Below are 21,450 nucleotides of genomic sequence, written 5' to 3' on the forward strand. Positions count from 1 at the left end.
TCACATTACCGGGGCCTATCAATCCAAAATTGTATTGTTAATGGCAATGAGCTCTGTGTGTAATAGCTGACACATTAGCACAGAAATGCTTCTTTTTTGTCACAAATGTATTGTTGAAGCTGTTTAATACTTGTTTGCTTACCCATAATGGTGCAAAAATGCATCTATAATTACTGTCATGGGGCTGAGCCTATGCCATCTGGTGTGGAATAAAAATGTTTGTATCCAAGCTTACTAGAGCAAAATATATATTCTGAACCTTTATTGTAAAGACATTCATTTTATCTAATAACTTCTTCTCTATATGAGCACAGACTAATGAGCATAAACACAGTTGAGGCTAGAACAATTCCAGAAAATATTACATTTGGTAAAATAGTGTTCACTGTCTCACCCAGAAAATAGTAAACATATCTATGTGTCTATATGTTATCTTCAAAATATTTATTGACTGTACTGAATGTCCAGAATATATTTATACCATTATGAATATTAGAATGCTCTAAAGTTAAATAAGAGTTGATTTAGATAATATTTATTAACCCAACTGTTGCTTTTGGTTCATGTTTGTGAGTTTCAATAATTATATTATCCCCTCATCTTCATAAAAAATTTTCAAAGTCCTACATCCTGCAGAACTTTACATTAGGGTTAAGAAGGAGTCATATTTTAAAAAGAAAGCAGAATAGAATGGGTCATCTTACATGGTTTGACTGTGTTCCCACTCAAATCTCATCTTGAACTGTAGCTCCCATAATTCCCAAGTGTCATGGGAGGAACTCAGTGGGAGGTAACTAAATCATGGGGCCATATCTTTCCCATGCTGTTCTTGTGATAGTAAATAAGTCTCATGATCTGATAGTTTTATAAAGGGGAATTCCTCTACACAAGCTCTGTTGCCTACTGCCATGTAAGACATGACCTTGCTCCTCATTCTCCTTCAGCCATGATTGTGAAGTCTCCCCAGCCATGTGGAACTGTGAGTGGATTAAACCTCTTTCCTTTATTTTTTTTTATTTTTTATTTTTTTTTGAGACGGAGTCTCGCTCTGTCTCCCAGGCTGGAGTGCAGTGGCCGGATCTCAGCTCACTGCAAGCTCCGCCTCCCGGGTTCACGCCATTCTCCGGCCTCAGCCTCCCGTGTAGCTGGGACTACAGGCGCCCGCCACCTCGCCCGGCTAGTTTTTTGTATTTCTTAGTAGAGACGGGGTTTCACCGTGTTAGCCAGGATGGTCTCGATCTCCTGACCTCATGATCCGCCCATCTCGGCCTCCCAAAGTGCTGGGATTACAGGCTTGAGCCACCGCGCCCGGCCTCCTTTATAAATTATTCAATCTCGCATATGTGTTTATTAACAGCTTGAGAAAAGACTAATACAACATTCAAAATTTTAACAAGGCAAATCATAAAATTGTCTTATCCAGACAACTATTTGACACAAAGGAGACATAAACAAATACAAAAACAGGTTATTTTCTTGAATATAAAGTCTCAAGAAATAGCAGCTCTCCCTTAAGTAATCTGTAATTGAGTGTTACCTGTTTAAAATGCTAAGAGTTGTTTTTTTCTGGATCTAAATAACTTTGTTATAAAATTTATTTGGAAGAACAAACACAAAAGCATGAACAGAAACATATTGCAAAAGCAGAGTGAGAAGCCGAGTAAGTGCTGTCAGATATTAAAACATATTTTAAAACCTATATAATTACAGAGGTTTGACATTGGCAATTAATAGAGATAATCAGTGAAACAGAATACAAAATTCAGAAAATTTCCCAATTTTGTGTATCCCACCACCACAAAGTACACTTCAAATCAGTGAGGTATTGATGTACACATACAGACAAAATGTTACAAATTTAACCCATTTCTATGGGGGCGCCAAATTTCAGATGGATCAGAATTAAATGTAAAAAAAAAAAAAGGCAACCATAAAATACCTGGGATAAATTGCAAATTTATTTCCTCTATAATGTTCAGTAAGTAGAAATTTTATATCACTGATTATTAAAGAACCTAAAATTGTAATAATAAAATAACAATCATGCTTTGCTCTTGCTTTGACTGGACAGTTTTTCTGATCTGGGCTGGGCTTAGCAGCTCTCAATGTGGCTTGATCAAGTATGTCCAGACAGTTTGTGGGTCTGTTAGGGACTGGCTGGTTCCAGATGGACTCACCCCTTTATCTGGAGGTTGACTCAGTGTCAGCAAGAGTAATAGTCTCTCACCAAAAAGCCAGCTAACCCAGATTTGTTTGTGTTCCTAGAGCAAGAAGATGATTGTAACCTCCAGGGTACGAGGATTGTTTTGCTCTTGCTTCTGTCACTCACCTTCACTAATGCCTCAGTGGCAATTAGTGCAAGTTACTTTGTTGATTCAGATTGAAGGAGTGAGAAACAGATTCATCTTTGTATGAAAGGAGTGAAAATTCCTGATCATTTTTATAATCTACCAAACCTGAAAATGAAGTATAATCCTTCATAACTACGTATTAAAACTCTGGAGTACTAAGGGTAACTATAAATAAACTTGATAAATTAAAGTTTTTAAATTATGAAAAAAAGAATTAACATGCAGAGTAAAGAGAAAACAAACTGGGGAAAGATACAATTGTAAAATAAATAAAATATAGCACAGACAGTTATAGTCCTACCTAGAAATGCTTCTAAAAATAAACACAGGAGACCATCAACCCAGTGGAGAGTTGAGGGGGAACAAGGGCTATAGAAATAAAGAGACAGCTGGGCGTGGTGGTTCACGCCTGTAATCCCAGCACTTTGGGAGGCCAAGGCAGGTGGATCACCTCAAGTCAGGAGTTTGAGACCAGCCTAGCTAATATGGTGAAACTGTGTTTCTAGTAAAAACACAAAAATTAGCCAGGCATGGTGGCGTGTGACCCAGCTACTGAGGAGGCTGAGGCAGGATAATTGTTTGAACCCGTGAGGCAGAGGTAGAAGGGAACCGAGATCCTGCCACTGCACTCCAGCTTGGGAGACAGAGCAAGACTTAAAAAAAAAAAAAAAAAAAAAGAAAGGAAAGAGAGAGCGAGAGAGAAAGAGGAAGAAAGGAAGGAAGGAAGGAAGGAGAAAGCAAGGAAGGAAGAAGAAAGCAAGCAAGCAAGAAAGAAAGAGAAAGAAGGGAAGGGAAGGGAAGGGAAAGGAACGGAGAGAAAGGAGACAATTCACAGAAAAAGAAATGTGACGTGAGTCGTTCTTCACCGAAATCTAAAGATGTTCCACATTCTACAGTAAGAAAAGTAAATATTAAAAAATATTGTGATACCAATTTTTACATACTGGATTGGCAAAGAGACAAAAGTTTGACCTCATCTTCTACTGGTGAGGTTGTCAGAAAATAGCTCTTTTTTGAAATATTAGAAGTATCTAGTGAAGGGAATGTGGTAACATTTACCAATCTTACATATCCTTTACCATTTGTTGTAACAATCTCACCTCAAGGGATTATCTAAATACAAAATCTAAATATATAGAAAGGCAAATGCACAAATCTCTTCATTACAGGACTCTTTTACACAGAAAAGGATGGAACCAACTTAAATGTTTATCTCAAAGGGAGTTGGTTGAACAAACCTATACACAACAATATGTTTTGCAGCCATAGGACGAATGAGCAATATTTTTATATTCTTCTATGGAATGATTATAAGAATCGAGTTTTGGAAAGATAAATGAACTATATTTAATATACTAATGGCAGTCATGCAATTGAATGTTGAACACTAATTACTTGAAATTTTTAAGAAATATAAATTTATTACCACTAAATATTTTAGGGGTGATGATGGTATTCTGGTTATTTTTTAATAGTCCTTAAATTTAGAGATAATTATTGCATTATTCGTAGTTTTAAACATAGATCTAGGATTTACTTTAACATAAAATAATGAAACAATGTGAGCAAAGATACTGATGATTGGCCATGATTAATGATTATTGTGGAGTCTGTAAAAGGTTCCACATTACACTATTCTGAACCAAAGAGTGACAGAGACTGAAATCCAGATAAAGGGGTTTATTGTTGGTCTTAGAATGGCAAGTGAGAAACAGATTCCAGGGCCATCTGAAATTGTGTCCTGACTAGCTATTTTTGTGTCAGACTTTTAAAGGAAGTAAGAAGTCAGTACTCAATAGCTCATTCAAAATCTACTATTTTGATTGGTGGTAAAGTGTTATCATAACAGTTCATTGGCTTCTAGAAAAAATTCCTTGAATCCGAGGTTTAGAAAAATTCAGTTCTCAGCATAAAGTCTTTTTTATCAGTGTCAGCAATTTTCGTCTGCAGCATCAAGTATATTCTGAGGTGATGCAGTTGTAAAATGGCAAACAGAAGTAAAATGGCATTGCTCTGATCATGTCCAGTTGCCTTCCTTCCAAACTATTCTCTGTAATTTTGTAGGTGTGTACATGTTTTACATAATGTAATATTAAAACAGATAAACAAAAGTAGGCAATCATATTTACTTTCAAATACCATGGGGAAGCAAATATTATGAGTATCACTTTATACCAAACTTAACCAACCAGTATTTAAAATGAAAGCCCTGAGATAGATTTACTGGAATTCTAAAATTAGGAATTTTCTTTGTATCTTAAAACAGGAAGAAGTCTTGGAAAGACTTCTTGGAAGACAAGAAAATATGTTTTCTGCACTCTTGATTACTCATGGAAGCTACAAGCTTTTTTCCTGTGTACCTTAAGCATTTGAAAAGTGTGTATAACGTTTTAAAAAATAGCTGTCAACAGAATCATTTGCCTTAGTTTAAAGTTTTAAATTCCACATTTTGAAACAGAACTAGACAGAATTGATAATTATGTTACAGAGTTACAACCAATGTTTTGAAAACTCTAATAGTATCTCGACTAGTTAAACATTTATTTTTTAAGTCTATTTAAAAAGCATAGTTATATTAGAGCACTCAATACCAGAGGAAAAAAAAAAAAGATTAGTAGGCCCAAGATGAAGGAGTGATGAAGAGACTAGTGTATTGCTCAAAGGAATTAAGAGAATGAGGGCTTCAAGGAAAACTTAGAGGCCTTACTATCATGCCAAAACCTGACAAAGGTTGTCAGAGAGATAGAGGCCACGAATCAGTACCAGTATCAGCTATAAATACATATGTAAATACATATATAAATATATGTGTAAGTAACATAAAATTACACGGATACTGTGTATTTTAAGAATCATTAAATATTAGAGATATGTAAACACAATTTATAATACTAGTGGATCTAAAGATTGAAAACGTTTTTTGCAGTCACTGGGCAAAAGAGAATAATTCTTAATTAAAACATAAAGGCCTTAAATAGACTAGTATCAGTAAATATTTCCTTGTATCATGTATGTATGTGCTTGTGTATATATACATGTGTATATGTGTGTCTGTACATATAAATATATATATATACACACACACACGAAATAAATTACACTTACACACATATGGCCATTGCAGCAGTATTCACAATAGCAAAGACGTGGAATCAAACTAAATGCCAATCAATAATAGACTGGATAAAGGAAATGTGGTACCTATATAACATAGAATACTATGCAACCATAAAAAAGAACTAGATCATGTCTTTGCAGGAACATGGATGGAGCTGTGGGCCATTATCCTCAGCAAACTAACACAGAAGCAGAAAAGCAAATTCTACGTATTTGTACTTATAAGTGGGAGGAGCTAAGTGATGAGAACACATGAACACAAAGAAGGGAACAACACACGTTGAGGCCTGTTGGAGGGTGGAGGTTGGGAGGAGGAAGAGGATCACGCAAAATAACTAATGGGTACTAGGCCTAATACCTGGGTGATGAAATAATCTACACAACAAATTCTCATGAGTTTACCTGTATAACAAACCTGCATATATGTACCCCTGAACTTAAAAGTTAAAATTAATTAATTCATTCATTACACTTCCTATAAATGTGTATATGTTAACCTGCACAACACATACAAACACATACGTATATTTTTCACATATATAATTGTAAAGATGTGTGGTGTGCCTATTTTTGTATATCTACATAGTTCTTAAGCCAGCATCATAATTAGTAAATACACATTATTTATTAGTAGCAGTTCCACCAACATTAGGAACAAATAACATTTTATATGATGGACTATAGACTTTAAGCTAATGAAAGAATGTGATATGTATAAATAGGTACAAATGTTTTAATATCAACAAATATAAACATTTATGAGTACTCAAATTAAAAATATTATTTTTGTCCAAAAATTAATTAAAAATGTTATTATAAACACATTCAGTTAGTGGTATATAAAATTATTGGACATACATCATTAACCCTCCTATATAAAAATTTGAAAATGTGATGGAAGAAAATATTATTTGTCTAATCATAATAAAAATCAAGAGATCTAGAAATAAATGTAATAAAAAAGTTCTAGATATAAACAAAAATCAACTTTATAACACTTATGAATAATAAGAATTACATTTGAACAAATGGAAAATTGCCCATAATTTCCAATAGAAAGGATATACATGACAAACATGCCATTTATCTATTTATTAATTATTATATTCAAATACAGTTCAATACATTTATCATTTTTTTCTAAAAATATACAGTTTCTAACTTTATAAGAAAACAACCAAAAACATATTTTTAAAAAGTCTCTGAAAGAGTAAAGCAAGAGGAAAAGCTGTCTTTGCCTAATTTATATTGTATGGTTCTATCAAATACATGGACAAACAGAATATTGGAACAGAATATAAATTCCAAAAACAGACTCAAGTACTTATGGCAATATTATATATAAGGAAGTTAGAATCTCAAATCAGTGGCAATACAGATGAACATTTAAATCAAAGGTTATGGGAAAACAAATAAAAACAAAATAAAAATTTCTGAAAACTGTAAATTTTTACATTAATTTAAATTTGAGCAAGTATTTCTAATCACTGGTAAAAACAGGAACAATGGCCAGGCACGGTGGCTCACACCTGTATTCCCAGTACGTTGGGAGTCAGAGGTGGGCAGACACATGAGGTCAGGAGTTTGAGACCAGCCTGGCCAACATGGTGAAACCCCATCGCTACTAAAAATACAAAATTGGCCGTGTGTGGTGGCACATGCCTGTAATCCCAGCTACTCAGGAGGCTGAGGCTAGAGAATCACTTGAACCCAGTAGGCAGAGGTTGCAGTGAGCCAAGATGGCGCCACTGCACTCCAGCCTGGGCGACACAGTGAGAGACTCTGTCTCAAGAAAAGTAAAAATAAAAATAAAACAGGAAGAACAAAATATTGATATATTTGGCTAATTAAAGTTACACTTTAAAAAAAAAAAATGAAATCACGAACAATAAGTGGCAAACTAAAAAATAAAAATTGAAACCCATGCCACAAAGGATTGATTTTTGTAATATAAATGGCTCTTAGACATCAATAACAACACAACAAACAGCTTGTTAATAAAATGTATACAAGAGGAATAAACTGACAATTATTAAAATATATGAATCATAGAAAAACATGAAAAAATCCTCAACCTCACTTATAATAAAATATATGAAAATTAAAGCTACAAAGAGAAATTATTTCTCATCCATCTGATTGGCAGGTATCCAAAAGTTGACAGGTTGAAGCACATTCTGTTCATTAAGTTGTGGAGAAACAGGCACTCTCAAACATGGCTTTTGAGGATGGAAAATGATATAACTCTCAATGAGGTGAATTTGGCAACTTCTATTATAATTAAAATTAAATGTTCATTTTGATTCTGTACTTTTTCCTCTAAAAATTATTCTATGATTAGACCCATATACACACAAAGTTATATTTGTACATCATGATTTACTGCTATATTCTCTGAAGTAACAAAATAAAATGGAAAAAATTAAAGTGCTTCTCTTTAAGGGTATTTTAAAATATACTATGCTATAACCACTTATTAGAATTAGAATATTCAAGTAATCCCGCACTTTGGAAGGCCAGCGCAGGTGGATCACTTGAGACCAGGAGTTAGAGACCAGACTGGCCAACATGGTGAAACACCATCTCTACGAAAAACACAAAAATTAGCTGGGCGTGGTGGCAGGTGCCTGTAATCTCAGCTACTCAGGAGGCTGATGCAGGAAAATCACTTGAACCCTGGAGGCTGAGGTTGTAGTGAACCAAGATCATTCCACTACACTCCAGCCTGGGCGACAGAGCAAGACTCCATCTCAAAAAAACAAAAACAAAACAAACAAACAGAAAAAAGAATGCTTAATAGCTACACGCCCGAAAATGAAGATGAGTTGTATAGAAATTATCAAGATACATTGATAAAAGGCATTTAGATGGTAGAGAACAGCATATATTATACACTACAAAGAGGGGAGGAAATAAAAAAATGTTTTATTTGCATAAAGAAATATTGGAAGAAAATTTCTGAAACTTACTTTTTTTTCCTCCAGGGTCAAGGAAGTAGATATAGGATAGATAGAAATGTATATAAGACGGTTTTCAGTTTATACTATTTTATATTGTTTTATTTTGAACGTTTTAGATGTTTTAACACTATATTACCTTTTCTAAAAAACAACTTTTTAAAAGGCTCCATTCCATATTTTGAATGACATGATTAAGGGCATATGTTTTAAAAGAGCCCCTAAGGAGACAAATGATTATTGAACATTGAGAAAATCTAACTGTGGATATAGTTATTTACTATTTTGCCACTATAGTGATAGAAATTACTCCTTTGCCAATTGTAAACAGTTCCATTCTGAACACAGTCATTATTCACAAGAGGTAATTTCCAGTGTTGCTTTGCAACCGGCCATCATGTGGCTCAGCACATTTCTTAGGCCATCAGTAGTTGGTGTATCACAAGCAGAGATGACTTCCAATTTGCTCTCGTGGACAATTATGCATGGGAATTTTTATAATCACTTTGTCATTGGGAAGCATATTTCATATAACACTATGAAACTAACAGTGCTGGCCGGGCACAGTGGCTCCACTCCTGTAATCCTAACACTTTGGGAGGTCGAAGCGGGCTAATTACCTGAGGTCCGGGAATCTAGACCAGCCTGACCAACATGGAGAAACCCCCTCTCTACTAAAAATACAAAATTAGCCGGGTGTGATGGCGCATTCCTGTAATCCCAGCTACTCAGGCTGCTGAGGCAGGAGAATCGCTTGAACCCGGGAGGCGTAGGTTGCGGTGAGCCGAGATCGGGCCACTGCACTCCAGACTGGGCAACAAGAGCGAAACTCCGTTTAAAAAAAAAAAAAAAAAGAAAAAGAGAGAAAGAAGAGAGGAAGGCAGGAAGGAAGAAAGAGAGAGACAGAGAGAGAAAGAAAGGAAAGAGAGTGAGAGAATGGAAAGAAAGAAAAAGAGAGAGAGAAAGAAATAAAGAGAAAGAAAGAAAGAAAGAAAAAGAAAGAAAGAAGGAAAGAAGGAAAGAAAGAAAGAGAAAGAAAGAAAGAAGGAAGGAAGGGAAGGAAGGAAGGAAAGGAAGGAAGGAAAGGAAAGAAGGAAAGGAAAGAAGGAAAAGAAAAGAAAGAAAGAAAAAGAAAGAAAGAAAGAAAGAAAAAAAAAAGAAGAAAGAAAGAAAGAGAAGGAAGGAAGGAAGGAAGGAAGGAGGGAGGGAGGGAGGGAGGGAGGGAGGGAGGGAGGGAAGGAAGGAAGGAAGGAAGGAAGGAAGGAAGGAAGGAAGGAAGGAAGGAAGGAAGGAAGGAAGGAAGGAAGGAAGGAAGGAAGGAAGGAAGGAAGCTGCTAGAGTTCCCTGGCAAAATAAATGCCAAAGATGACAATGCCTAGTGATGCAAATTGGTAGGATGTTTGTTTTTACTTCATTTTGATAAATTCTGAATGTGATTCATTCTTGCGTCAACTGGAACGTTATCTGTAAAGTTAGTTCGGTTCTTTTTTTAGTCAGAATATTTTCTGCGTTTGTATATTAGTGCATTTTCTCTTTTGCATGGTTAGGTTAGCTAGATTTTATCTAATTTTACTTTTTATATAATCTGGATTTTTGGTTCTCAACTAATTATGTATTTTTTTCTCCTTTGTAACTCTTAATTTCTGCATTTATATTTATCATTTCGTCATTCTTTTTTCTTTCTATAAGTGTGTGCTCTCTTTTCAATAATCTGAGTTGCACACCTCTTCTGTATGATTTCATAATTTATTTTTATTGAAAGAACCATAAAAGGTACAAAATTTTCTGTGAGTACTGCTGTGCAATCAACTCAAGTGTCCTGTAACTTGTATTTCAATTATCATTATTTCTAGGTTTGTATTCCTCCTTTGACATAACAGCTATTGAAAAAGAAAGACTTGTATTAAATTCCAGGTAGAAGCTTGTATTTGATTTCTGATTCATTATTGATTTCTAATTATATCATAATAGTTAAGATATTGCTGTATTATAATTATTACATAACATTTATTTTTCTTGTTTTTTGGTAATAATTATTGCATATATATGGACATACACATATTACATATGCATACATAGCATCTCATCAGTCTACCTTATTGGCTATATGTCTTAAATTTTCAGTTTTTCTTCTTTTCAGGTTTTTGTTGTTGTTGACCACTTAATTCCTATTAGAATGGATTAATTTAATCCATTAATTAAAGCATTAAGTGTTGCCCTTATATTTGTGGTGTAGCAGGGAGAGTAGCAGACAAAACCCCTCAGACACCAAGTTAAAGAAGGAAGGGGTTTATTCGACCAGAAGCATCAGCAAGACTCCTGTCTCAAGAGCCGAGTTCCCCAGTGAGCAATTCCTGTCCCTTTTAAGGGCTCACAACTCTAAGGGGGTCCGCATGAGAGGGTGGTGATTGATTGAGCAAGCAGGGGGTACGTGACTGGGGGTTGCATACACTGGTAATTAGAAAGGAATAGAATAGGACAGGGATCTTCACAGTCCTTTTTTATGCAAATAACCAATTAGATCGGAGTCGATCTTTAACTACCAGATTCAGGGTGTGGCACCAGGCTGTCTGATCTGGATTGCATTTCTGCCTTTTAGTTTTTACTCTTCTTTCTTTGGAGGTGGAAATTGGGCATCAGATAATATGAGGGGTGGCCATCTCCCTTACTTGCATAGTTTGGTCTAATGTTTTTTAATTGTGAATTGTAACATTTAGCAGAATAAAGTTCAGTCTTTATCTCATGAAATAGTTTTGGCATTAATTCTACCTACTATGATATTCAGTTAATCAATCAACTTTGCTTTCTTTATCTTTTCATTTGAATGCCTACAAATACTTATTCTTTTATTTTTAACTTTCATAGAGTGCAAAGTTATCTATTTTCAATTTAGTGGTTAGAATCATACATTTTTTCAGCCAGGCACAGTGGCTTACGCCTGTAATCCCAGCACTTTGGGAGGCCAAGGCGGGCAGATCCCAAGGGCAGGAGATCGAGACCATCCTGGCTAACACAGTGAAGCCCCGTCTCTATTAAAATTACAAAATATTTGCTGGGCATGGTGGCGGGCACCTGTAGCCCCAGCTACTCGGGAGGCTGTGGCAGGAGAATGGCGTGAACTCGGGAGGCGGAGCTTGCAGTGAGCTGAGATCCGGCCACTGCACTCCAGCCTGGGTGTTAGAGCAAGACTGTCTCAAAAAAAAAAAAAGCATTTTATATTTTTTCTGAAAAACAATCTTTTAAATTCACACTTTCATTTTAATTGCTTTAAGTTGTGCAAAACTGTTATTAGGGATTTTTAAGAATTTCTTTTTTGTCCACAGTTATTTTCACCTTGATTTTTAAATTTTGCCTGTTTAGGTTCTGTTTGTCTTTCATGGCATTAACCAGGGTTCATCACTCCTGCCAGTTGTTTCAAATAATCTGTTTATGATTTTATTCATTATTACTTTAGGTATTCTCTTTTTTACCTCATAGGGAACAATTCTCTTGATTCTTCCTAGAGTGACAACCACACTCATGTTTCCCAAGACTGCCATTTGCTGTGAGAAAAGGACGCTGCTTGCAGTGTGCATGAGTATCATATAGGAGGCCGTCCACAGGAAACCTTTCAGATATCTGGTGGTTGCAAGGCTTGTCTCTGGCTAAATGGAGCTCATTGATAGAAAACAGCCACATTGTGTATCAGCTCCCTGCAGTTCTGTGTCCCTCTCATATCTGTTCTCTTCAGTGTACCCGATTCCTCAAATGAGTCCTCTTCTTTCTCCAAGAAGAATCATATCTAGTATCAAGGAAAAAACATATTTATTGCAATTATGCAAATATTTCTCTCTCAAAAGTTCAGTTCCGTGTTTTTTCTTTGAATCTTAGATTTGGCATCTTATTGTGTGTTAGGAGAAGAAAATACACAAGGCTAGGAGTTGTAGTGATAGAATAGAAAGCCACAGGAAAACAGAGGAGAAATGCACAGATCAATTCTTCAAGATACAGTTGTCACTGTACTTAAATATGAAGCTGATTATTCTTTGTATGATGTATTCATATCACCTTTGAAAAGACATAGTTCTATATAGGCCAGAGCTATTATTAGTGTCATCATTGATGTCATGGGGTCTAGCTAATAAGTAACATCATGATGCCAATGTTCCCAGGGTGTCTACACAGGCATTTATCAGTACCCTCTCATGCAATTTTGCACTGATTTTTCTTCTTTGGCTGTGAGGGCTTTGGGTCACTTTAATAGAATGTGCACTCTGTAGCTCAATAGCCACTAGTGTAAACAAGTAATTTCGAAAAGATCCATGCTGATTAATGATTAGGTTTGCAAAGTGGGGAAAACTATTATGTATGCAGGGGGTAAAAGAATCATATGGTTCACAGTAAGTAATTTTGTATGTGATTATCTTGCCTTTGAGTCACTGCCGAGTATGATTAGTATAGATTTTTTAACCAAAACAAAATACAAAATACTTTATAAACAAAGTGTTGTAAAATAACTACTGATTTGCTATAATTTATTCTCTTATATGCCACCTTTAATCTTATTTCCAGAAATAGTGAATGAGCATCTAATGTGTATGAAGTGACATACTAGAACTAGAGAAACTTGGCACATAGTGGATTTGATGTTAATGGCTACCAAACCCACCTTCATTTTAACACATGCAGGTTCTAATTTAAAATAAATATATTTCCAATAAAAATGGATAATTATACACTTTATATAAGAGGGCCAAATATTTTCTAGACACACACACACTCATGAAGACAAAACTTGATATATTTCCCAACTATTTTTTGTCTGCGAGTTCATGCACATGTGCACACCCTTGTATTTGCATCATAATGCTTTTAGAGTTCTATGGCCTATATTTCTGCCCCATTGTTCTCAGACCCATCCCGTTATTCAAAGAGTATTATCTTGTACTATAGCACTCCAACCACCACTTGACGGCATAATTGCATCTTTTATACGTCTTTCTGCAATCACTTATGAACGATGTCAGTACATTGCCTCACTTCCTTTGTTGAAAATGATTTGAAGCATTTTCCTGCAGAGCAAAATAACTGAGAATAAGACATATGAGTATTGGTTTTAAGTGAAAAAGTCTTCCACGAGGAAAGTATAATACTTTTTTAAAAAAGAAAACGCACACTCCTCCATTATGAAAGACCCCAAATTCATCAACTTGCCAAGAGATGACAGAATGTTTTTCTGAGGATGGTGTTATGCTGAGGGTCAGCGTTAGCCTTTGCATTTGGATAGTTAGGAATGTCACTGGTGATAACTAGATAAGCTTTTGTAAAAGATAATCCATGTGGTTAATCTTGTGAATAAGATCCATCACGATCAACATGGTCATTTTGTTTATGAGCCAGTTGACTAAGGTAGAAATAAAAAGCCGACTGACATTCAAATAATGTAATCTTCTTCAACTAGTTATTAAAAGCATCTTCTGAATGTGTGTGTGTGTGTGTGTGCATTCACGTAGTCAAAAATATTCTGAAAATATGTGGCCATTCACAGAGTCTCTTCCACAGAACTCATTTTTCAGACTTTCTGTTACTAAATTTTACAATATTTTTGCTTCCAAGTCTTTGACCTATGGAAGTAAAAATGTTACTGGACAAAGTTAAACATTTAAGGAAAACTATGTAAGGCTATTGCAATAAAAGAGAAAAACAAGCAGTCTGAACTGAAGTCAATTGACACAAATAATGGGAGAATTTTTAAAAGCTGTTATGGGGGGATTATAAGTCATTCCTATTTGGTAATTGGTCTTACCCAAAGATAAAGTAAACTTTCTTTTATCTTCATGACAGGAGGTAGTTTTACAACTTAGAACAAGGGGCCCTCTGAAGTTAGGCCCCTACTTTCCTTCAAAGACTAGCATAGGAACACGATCTTTTTTATGGTTACATTTCAAAGGGATGGCTTTGAGATCCTTGAGAAAGAAAGTACTGGGTTGTAAACTGGCAAAAGGCTTTTTGAAAAACAAAATAAAAAACCTTATATTTCAAAAAGAAAAAAATTGCAATTACAAGTTTTCTAAACTAAATGCTTTGAAAAAAAATGAGGTGAGAGATCTCTCTGGTTAGGTCATCTAGATTTTGTAAGGGCTGTAAAGGCAAAAAGACACCTCTCTACAATTTGTCAAGCTGAGGGTAATAGACCATCTTGGTCAGATCACTTTTGCCTGTTAATGAGGATGAGGCAGGAGAATAGGGTCTGGAGGCAGAGAACATAAGGCCAGTTTACGATGACTTCCTAGAACGAAATCAAATGGAAACGCTTCAGCAGTAACAGGAATGTGGATGGCTTTGCAACTTCACTTTATCCTCTCCTTTTACGTAGATGATACATACTGAGTAACATCCTCTCCATTTACTTAGGGTGCATCCTGAGTAAACAACTTTGTAACTTGACATTATCCTCTTCATTTACGTAGGGCATACACCAAGTAGCCAATGGGAAACCTCTAGAAGATATTGAAACTGCATAAAATTATGTAACCGGGGCTCTTGAGGCCCTAGGCTCGGGCCTGCTTCCACCCTGTGGAGAGTACTTTCATTTTCAATAAATCTCTGCTCTTGTTTCATCACTCTTTTCTTGCTTTGTTTGTGCATTTTTGTCCAATTCTTTGTTCGATATGCCAAGAACCTGGAGACCCTCAACCATAACAAGGGTAGATTTCTGTCTGTGGCAATCTCTCTTTTAATTCAAAGTGGACAACCCTATGAATGATTTGAATTTCTGGCAGATGGGAAATTTTACTTTCTCTACTGTCATTCAAGCTATTTCTACAATGACTTCAGTTTCTCCATTTTCAACAAAGGATAGAGTATCTCGTAGGAATATCTGTAAACCAAATGTTAGCTTTTCTGGTTATAAGGAACTGCCCAGGAGGATGTATGGATGAATACAGGGAAATTTGACAATACAACAGAAGGAAGTACCTCTTATATAGCACTTCCACTTAACGATGGGAACTGATGACCATACTCAGTTTAATGGCTATTTTGATCACACAGCATCCAAAATGATGGTTATCATGTGCAGCTAAGGTTATTGGGTCTCATAGCATGCCAAAATCAGGCATTCAATACCTAAGAGAATCTAGCTATAAGCCAGAATCAGTTTCTCTGAAGAATTAGTGTTTAAAATTGGGCATACAATGATTTTAAGATCTACACGCTGATTTCTTACCTTACCTTGCCATGATATACATAATATATCATTTGAACTCAGGAACATTTGAACACACCATATGCATACATACATATTTATTGCCTTTTTATTTATATTGTGTATTGTATTTTGCTTTGCATTTTAGAATAATTCTAAGTTATTTAAATATTCTTGCTTCTATTATAAATGTGTTTCTCATTATATTTTGTAATAGAAAAATCTTGGAATATAGATATGTAGATGACCAGTTTCAGAAATACTATTTTCTCACTCTTGTCAATCAAAAGCACTGTAAGTCTGAACGTGATGTCTCATGCCTGTAATCCTACCACTTTGGGAGGTCAAGGTGGGAGAATCCCATGAAGCCAGGAGTTCAAGGTTACAGTGAGCTATGATTGTGCCAATGCACTCCAGCCTGGGTAACAGAATGAGACCCTGTCTCTAAAAAGAAAAATGAAAAAAAAAATCATGATATAATGTTGATTGATGTTTGGATGGTTTTCAGTGAATCATATCTCTCAGTATTTAATTTGTAATATCAACTCTAGTTTTGGCCATGTGACTTGCTTTCACCAAAACAAGTGCTCTAAAATGCTCATAGTAGTACTACCTATAGTGACCCAAACTTTAAAATGACCCATATACACATCAACAGTAGAATGGATAAATTGTGATATATTTTCATAATGGGATTCAATGAAACAATGAAAATGTAAATTACAACTGCATGATTAGAAACATAATATTAAGCACAAAAGGGACACACAAAAGTGTACATAGCATATGGCTCCGTTTATGTAAAGCATAAACAAGGAAACAAAAGTCTAGTCTACATCAGCAATATCATGTCAACCCTTGGATGTAATGGCAGATTCCTTCAGTGCTAATAATGTCTTGTTTTTTATCTAAGTACTTGATGTGTTCAGTTTGAAACAATCAGACTCTACGTATATAAGCTCATGTTTATATAAATATACTTCCTCAAAATGCAAAAGACAAAAAAAGTCATCCTGTATCTTCTCCTAGAGTCTTTAAAAAGTCAGTTCACTGGGCAAAGAAGGAATGTGCTTGAGAGTCTAGATGAAGACAATATTAATCAACCTTGTATATTTATTTCCCCAAAGAGCTATGCCTTCTGTGTATAAGCATATAAAAAGTGGATTTAATCAGAGGAAACCACAAATGTTTTAATTAACAAGGGAAAGAAGGAGAATGCTATTACTTAAAAATAACAAATATAACTCCAATGACTAAGTCACCAAAAAATGCAGATATTTTAATTTATTACATGATATTAAGAGCAAAAACTGTGACTATTATGCAACCCTTTTGCAATAAATATTAATTTTGATCATAGACTTTAAAATATTGACAAATGTTTAGTTGAAAATATAACTATAATTTCATATGTATGAATCATTAGATAATATATATTATTTGTTCCAAAATATCTAATTAATCTGAATAAAATATGTAAAGCTGTGCATAATGATTCTTTCATTAGGTATTTCCATTGATGCTTTTGTAATATATGTCAGTATTTTGGTAGAAAGTCACCAAAACATCATTTAATTTGAGTAGATAATGAAAATGTTGAATGAGTCTCCTAATAACCCAACTTTAACAACAACACATTATCAGTCATAAAATATAAATAAAAATATTTTAAAGGGGATGCTAAAAGAAATCATGAGAAAGTAAAAGTCACACTATTAAAAAAATATATTTTTTATATAATTTATGTATGCAGTACCATGAAGTTTCATGGCATTTATCACATAAGCAAGAATTCTGATTACAATAGATTTTTTAAATATTTTATGTCAAGAAATAGCTATATTCCATGCTAGCTTGTAAGAGATTCTATGTAGATACAGAATCAAAGTGTTTGGGTTTTGTTTTTATGTATAAATGTTTTGGCAGCCCTTCGATGTGGGCTTTTCATTTTCTAGACCAAAGCTAAGGAGACAGTGAATTCTTCACTGTATAAAATTATTCTTTTGGAAACTACACTTTTCAGCTTCTTCTTCATCCATCAGTTAGCACTCCCTGATGGCTTGAGGTAAGGTGATTAATATATTATTGAATTATGCATCAATCCAGAAAGCAATGGAATGTGAGAACTGAATGAGACTTTAACAATTATCTGGTTCAGTATGTTTTTTTATTATAAAATAGATGTGAAAATATGTGGCTCAGAAAAATTAAATGACTGGCCCAAATGAAAAATATTCAGGTATAAACACTGTCAGTATAAATAATAAGCTTTTAGATTCTTTTCTAGCATGTTTCAGTCTATGCATTCAGGATCCTATTGACAATATTTTCTGAGAATAGGTATTCTCCATTATTAAACTTGGTAAACTGTTGACTTAGCTTCTACTCCAATATATTTGTTTAATATAAATACAAACTAGCAATAATGTTTATTATAATAAATGTTATTTATAGAAACAAATACCATGCATGAGATTCCCAGATTCTAAACAGCAGTGAAGAATTTTATAAGGAATCAGACCATTTTAAGCAATGCTTTCCAATGAAAGAAAAAGACAATTAACTGACAGTAGATTTGTCTTTTTAAGTTGGATGTCATTTTAATATTGATTATTTGATTAACTTTCCCCTTTTGAATATTTCTATCAAGTTTTTTTTCATGTTATAATTAGACCATTTTCTTTGACGTAGATAACAAGCCTGTATTTTAGTTTTATTCCCATCAATGTTCTCCTTTTTCCCTTCCAGTATACAAAAGATAACACAAGAAATTTATAACTCGGATACTTCTGAGTGAATCCTGAGCAGCTTTATCCAAAAGTATTTCACCTGAATTAGGTCTTGTGTATCACCTTTCCCCAGAAACCAGAAATGGATGGTAGGGGAAGAAAGGAGAATCAATTCTTTAAAAAAGAAAATTATGCTTATTTCATATCAATATTTCTTTGAGAAACAAACTGAGTATCAGCAGCATAAATATCTATTTGAATGCACCAGAGAGTAAACAAGGCAGCCAAAGATTTCAGAAAAAAATAAAAGTCATTTGAGAGTAGGTGTCATCTTTGGTGCTTTATTCTTTGAAATGTTTGCAGGTTGTTTGCTTGTTTGTTTCACTAATGGGAGACTGAACTGTAAGAATGTAAAGAGAAAATAGGGAAAATAAGAAGCTAGAAAACCTATAAAATATTGCAACGGCGTTATGATGTGGGAGGACAAGAATGAGCACACAGTGACTATCAATGAGAAAGAGACTTAATAGAAAGCCCAGGCTGAAGAGTTGAGGCTCTCATTGAAATGGAATACTAGAAATGTGTGACCACTTAGGAACAAATGATAGGTAACATCAAACGAGCTCATTATCAAGTTTGAATAAAATGGCCTAAGTATATTATAGAGAGTAAAAATAAATTTTCTCTGGAGAAAGAACATACCAGAGAAAACCTAAAATTACCAGTTTTTCAAATACACCATCTAGTCTAAGCAATTGTTACTTGACACACCAAGCATTAGAAATTAATGAACAGAAAGTAATAAGTCATATGGACTACAGACAAAGGTGGACAGGTGGTCCAGATATTGAATTGATCACACAATGGAATAGTCTGTATACAAACCCCCTTGACATGAGTTTACCTATATCACAAACATGCACATGTACCCCTGAACCCAAAATAGCACTTTAAAACAAAGAAAAAGAAGACCGTGACACCAATGTGGATGATAAGAGAATGTCACAACACTACTGGGGGATCATCTTTGACCGTAAATTAAACAATAAGATACCACAGCACGCATATTAGAACAGCTAAAATCCAGAACGCAGACACTTCAGGCTGACAAGGATGCAGAGCAACAGAACCTCTCATTCATTGCTGGTGGGAAAGCAAGATGGTACAGCCACTTTGGAAGACAGTTTCATATTTTCTCATAAAACTAAACATACACTTACTATAGGATGCAGCAGTCGGCCAGGCACGGTGGCTCACATCTGTAATCCCAGCACTTTGGGAGGCTGAGGCAGGTGGATCACAAGGTCAGGAGATGGAGGCCATTCTGGCTAACACAGTGAAATCCCATCTCTACTAAAAATACAAAAAATTAGCTGGGGGTGGTGATGGGCTCCTGTAATCCTAGCTGCTTGGGAAGCTGAGGCAGGAGAATTGCTTGAACTCAGGAGGCAGAGGTTGCAGTGAGCCGAGGTGGCACCATTGCACTCCAGCCTGGTGGACAGAGTGAAACTCTGTCTTAAAAAAAAAAGGAAAAAGCAAAAGAATGCAGCAGTCATGCTTCTTAGTACTTACCCAGAGAAGTAAAAAACTTGCGTCTACTTAAAAACTTGCACATAGAAGTTTATAGCACCTTTGTTCACAATTGCCAAGCTTGGAAGAAAATATGTTTTTCTATTTTCAGTAGATGAATGGTACAAATGGACAGTGGAATATTATTTGGTGCTAAAAAGAATGAGCTAAAAGCCATGAAAAGCCATGGAAGGAAATTAAATGTACATTACTAAGGGAAAGAAGCCAGTCTGAAAAGAGTACATAGTGTGATTCCAACTACATCACATGCTGGAAAAGGACAGCAAAGGAGACAGTGAAAGATCAATGGCTGCCTATGTTCGGTTGCAGGTGCTTGTAGAGGGCGAAACAGGTGAATAAGAAGAGCATGGAGGATTTTTAGAGCAAGAAAACTATTTTGTATGATTCTGTGATGGTGACATATGTCATTATGCATTTGTCAAAACCCACAGAATGTATTTCTCCAAGAGTGAGTCCTAATGTGAACTACAGACTTCGGGTAATAATGATGTGTCAAAGTAGGCTCATCAATTGTAAAAAGTGTATCACTGTGGTATGGGATGTTGGTAGTGGGGGACGTTGTATTTGTCTGTAAGGACAGAGGTTGTATCTTTACAAGATAAAGTTTAGCTATTAAAAGAAAAAAAGAAATATTATAGGATATAAACTTTCATAATTTTTATTTAATACATAAATTTATTATGAATTTATTTTAAAACAAATAAATGAAAAGTAAAATGTGTGAAATAAAAAACTCAACAAATAAGTTGAACGGTAGACTAGGCATGCAGAAGAGAGAGTGAATTTGGCGATAAGTTCAAACCAAAAGGTGGAAAGTAAAAGGCAAAAATGAATAGAAGCGGGAAAAGGGTCAAAGCAAAAATAGCATTTGAAGACTGGGCGCGGTGGCTCACGCCTGTAATCTCCGCACTTTGGGAGGCCAAGGTGGGCGGATCACGAGGTCAGGAGATCGAGACCATCCTGGCTAACACGGTGAAACCCCATCTCTACTAAAAAAAAAAAATACAAAATATTAGCCGGGCGCGGTGGCGGGCACCTGTAGTCCCAGCTATTCGGGAGGCTGAGGCAGGAGAATGGCGTGAACACAGGAGGCGGAGCTTGCAGTGAGCCGAGATCGCACCACTGCACTCCAGCCTGGGGGACAGAGGGAGATCCCGTCTCAAAAAAAAAAAAAAAAAAAAAAAAGCCAATAATTTCAAGAAAGAGGGGAGGGAAGGATCTTAAAAGAAGCCAGAGAAAACACATAGATACCTTTAAACGAGAAGCAGGAAGATTGGGAGCTGTCAACAGATATGTTGGAAAAAATAAGAGTGGAATAACATTTTAAAAGTATTGACAGAGAATATATCAAATGATAATTCATTATATAGAAAATAAATATGTTTTCAAAGTGAAGGCAAAAAAATTTATTCCATCCAAACAATATTAGAGAGAATATGTTAACAGAAAAAAAATATTAACAAGTACTAGTAAATAAGAACCTATCCTAAGAAAGCTGGTACTGGAACAAATAATAGAAA

Source organism: Papio anubis, chromosome 15, assembly GCF_008728515.1.
Source record: "Papio anubis isolate 15944 chromosome 15, Panubis1.0, whole genome shotgun sequence".
Classification (NCBI taxonomy): Eukaryota; Metazoa; Chordata; class Mammalia; order Primates; family Cercopithecidae; genus Papio; species Papio anubis.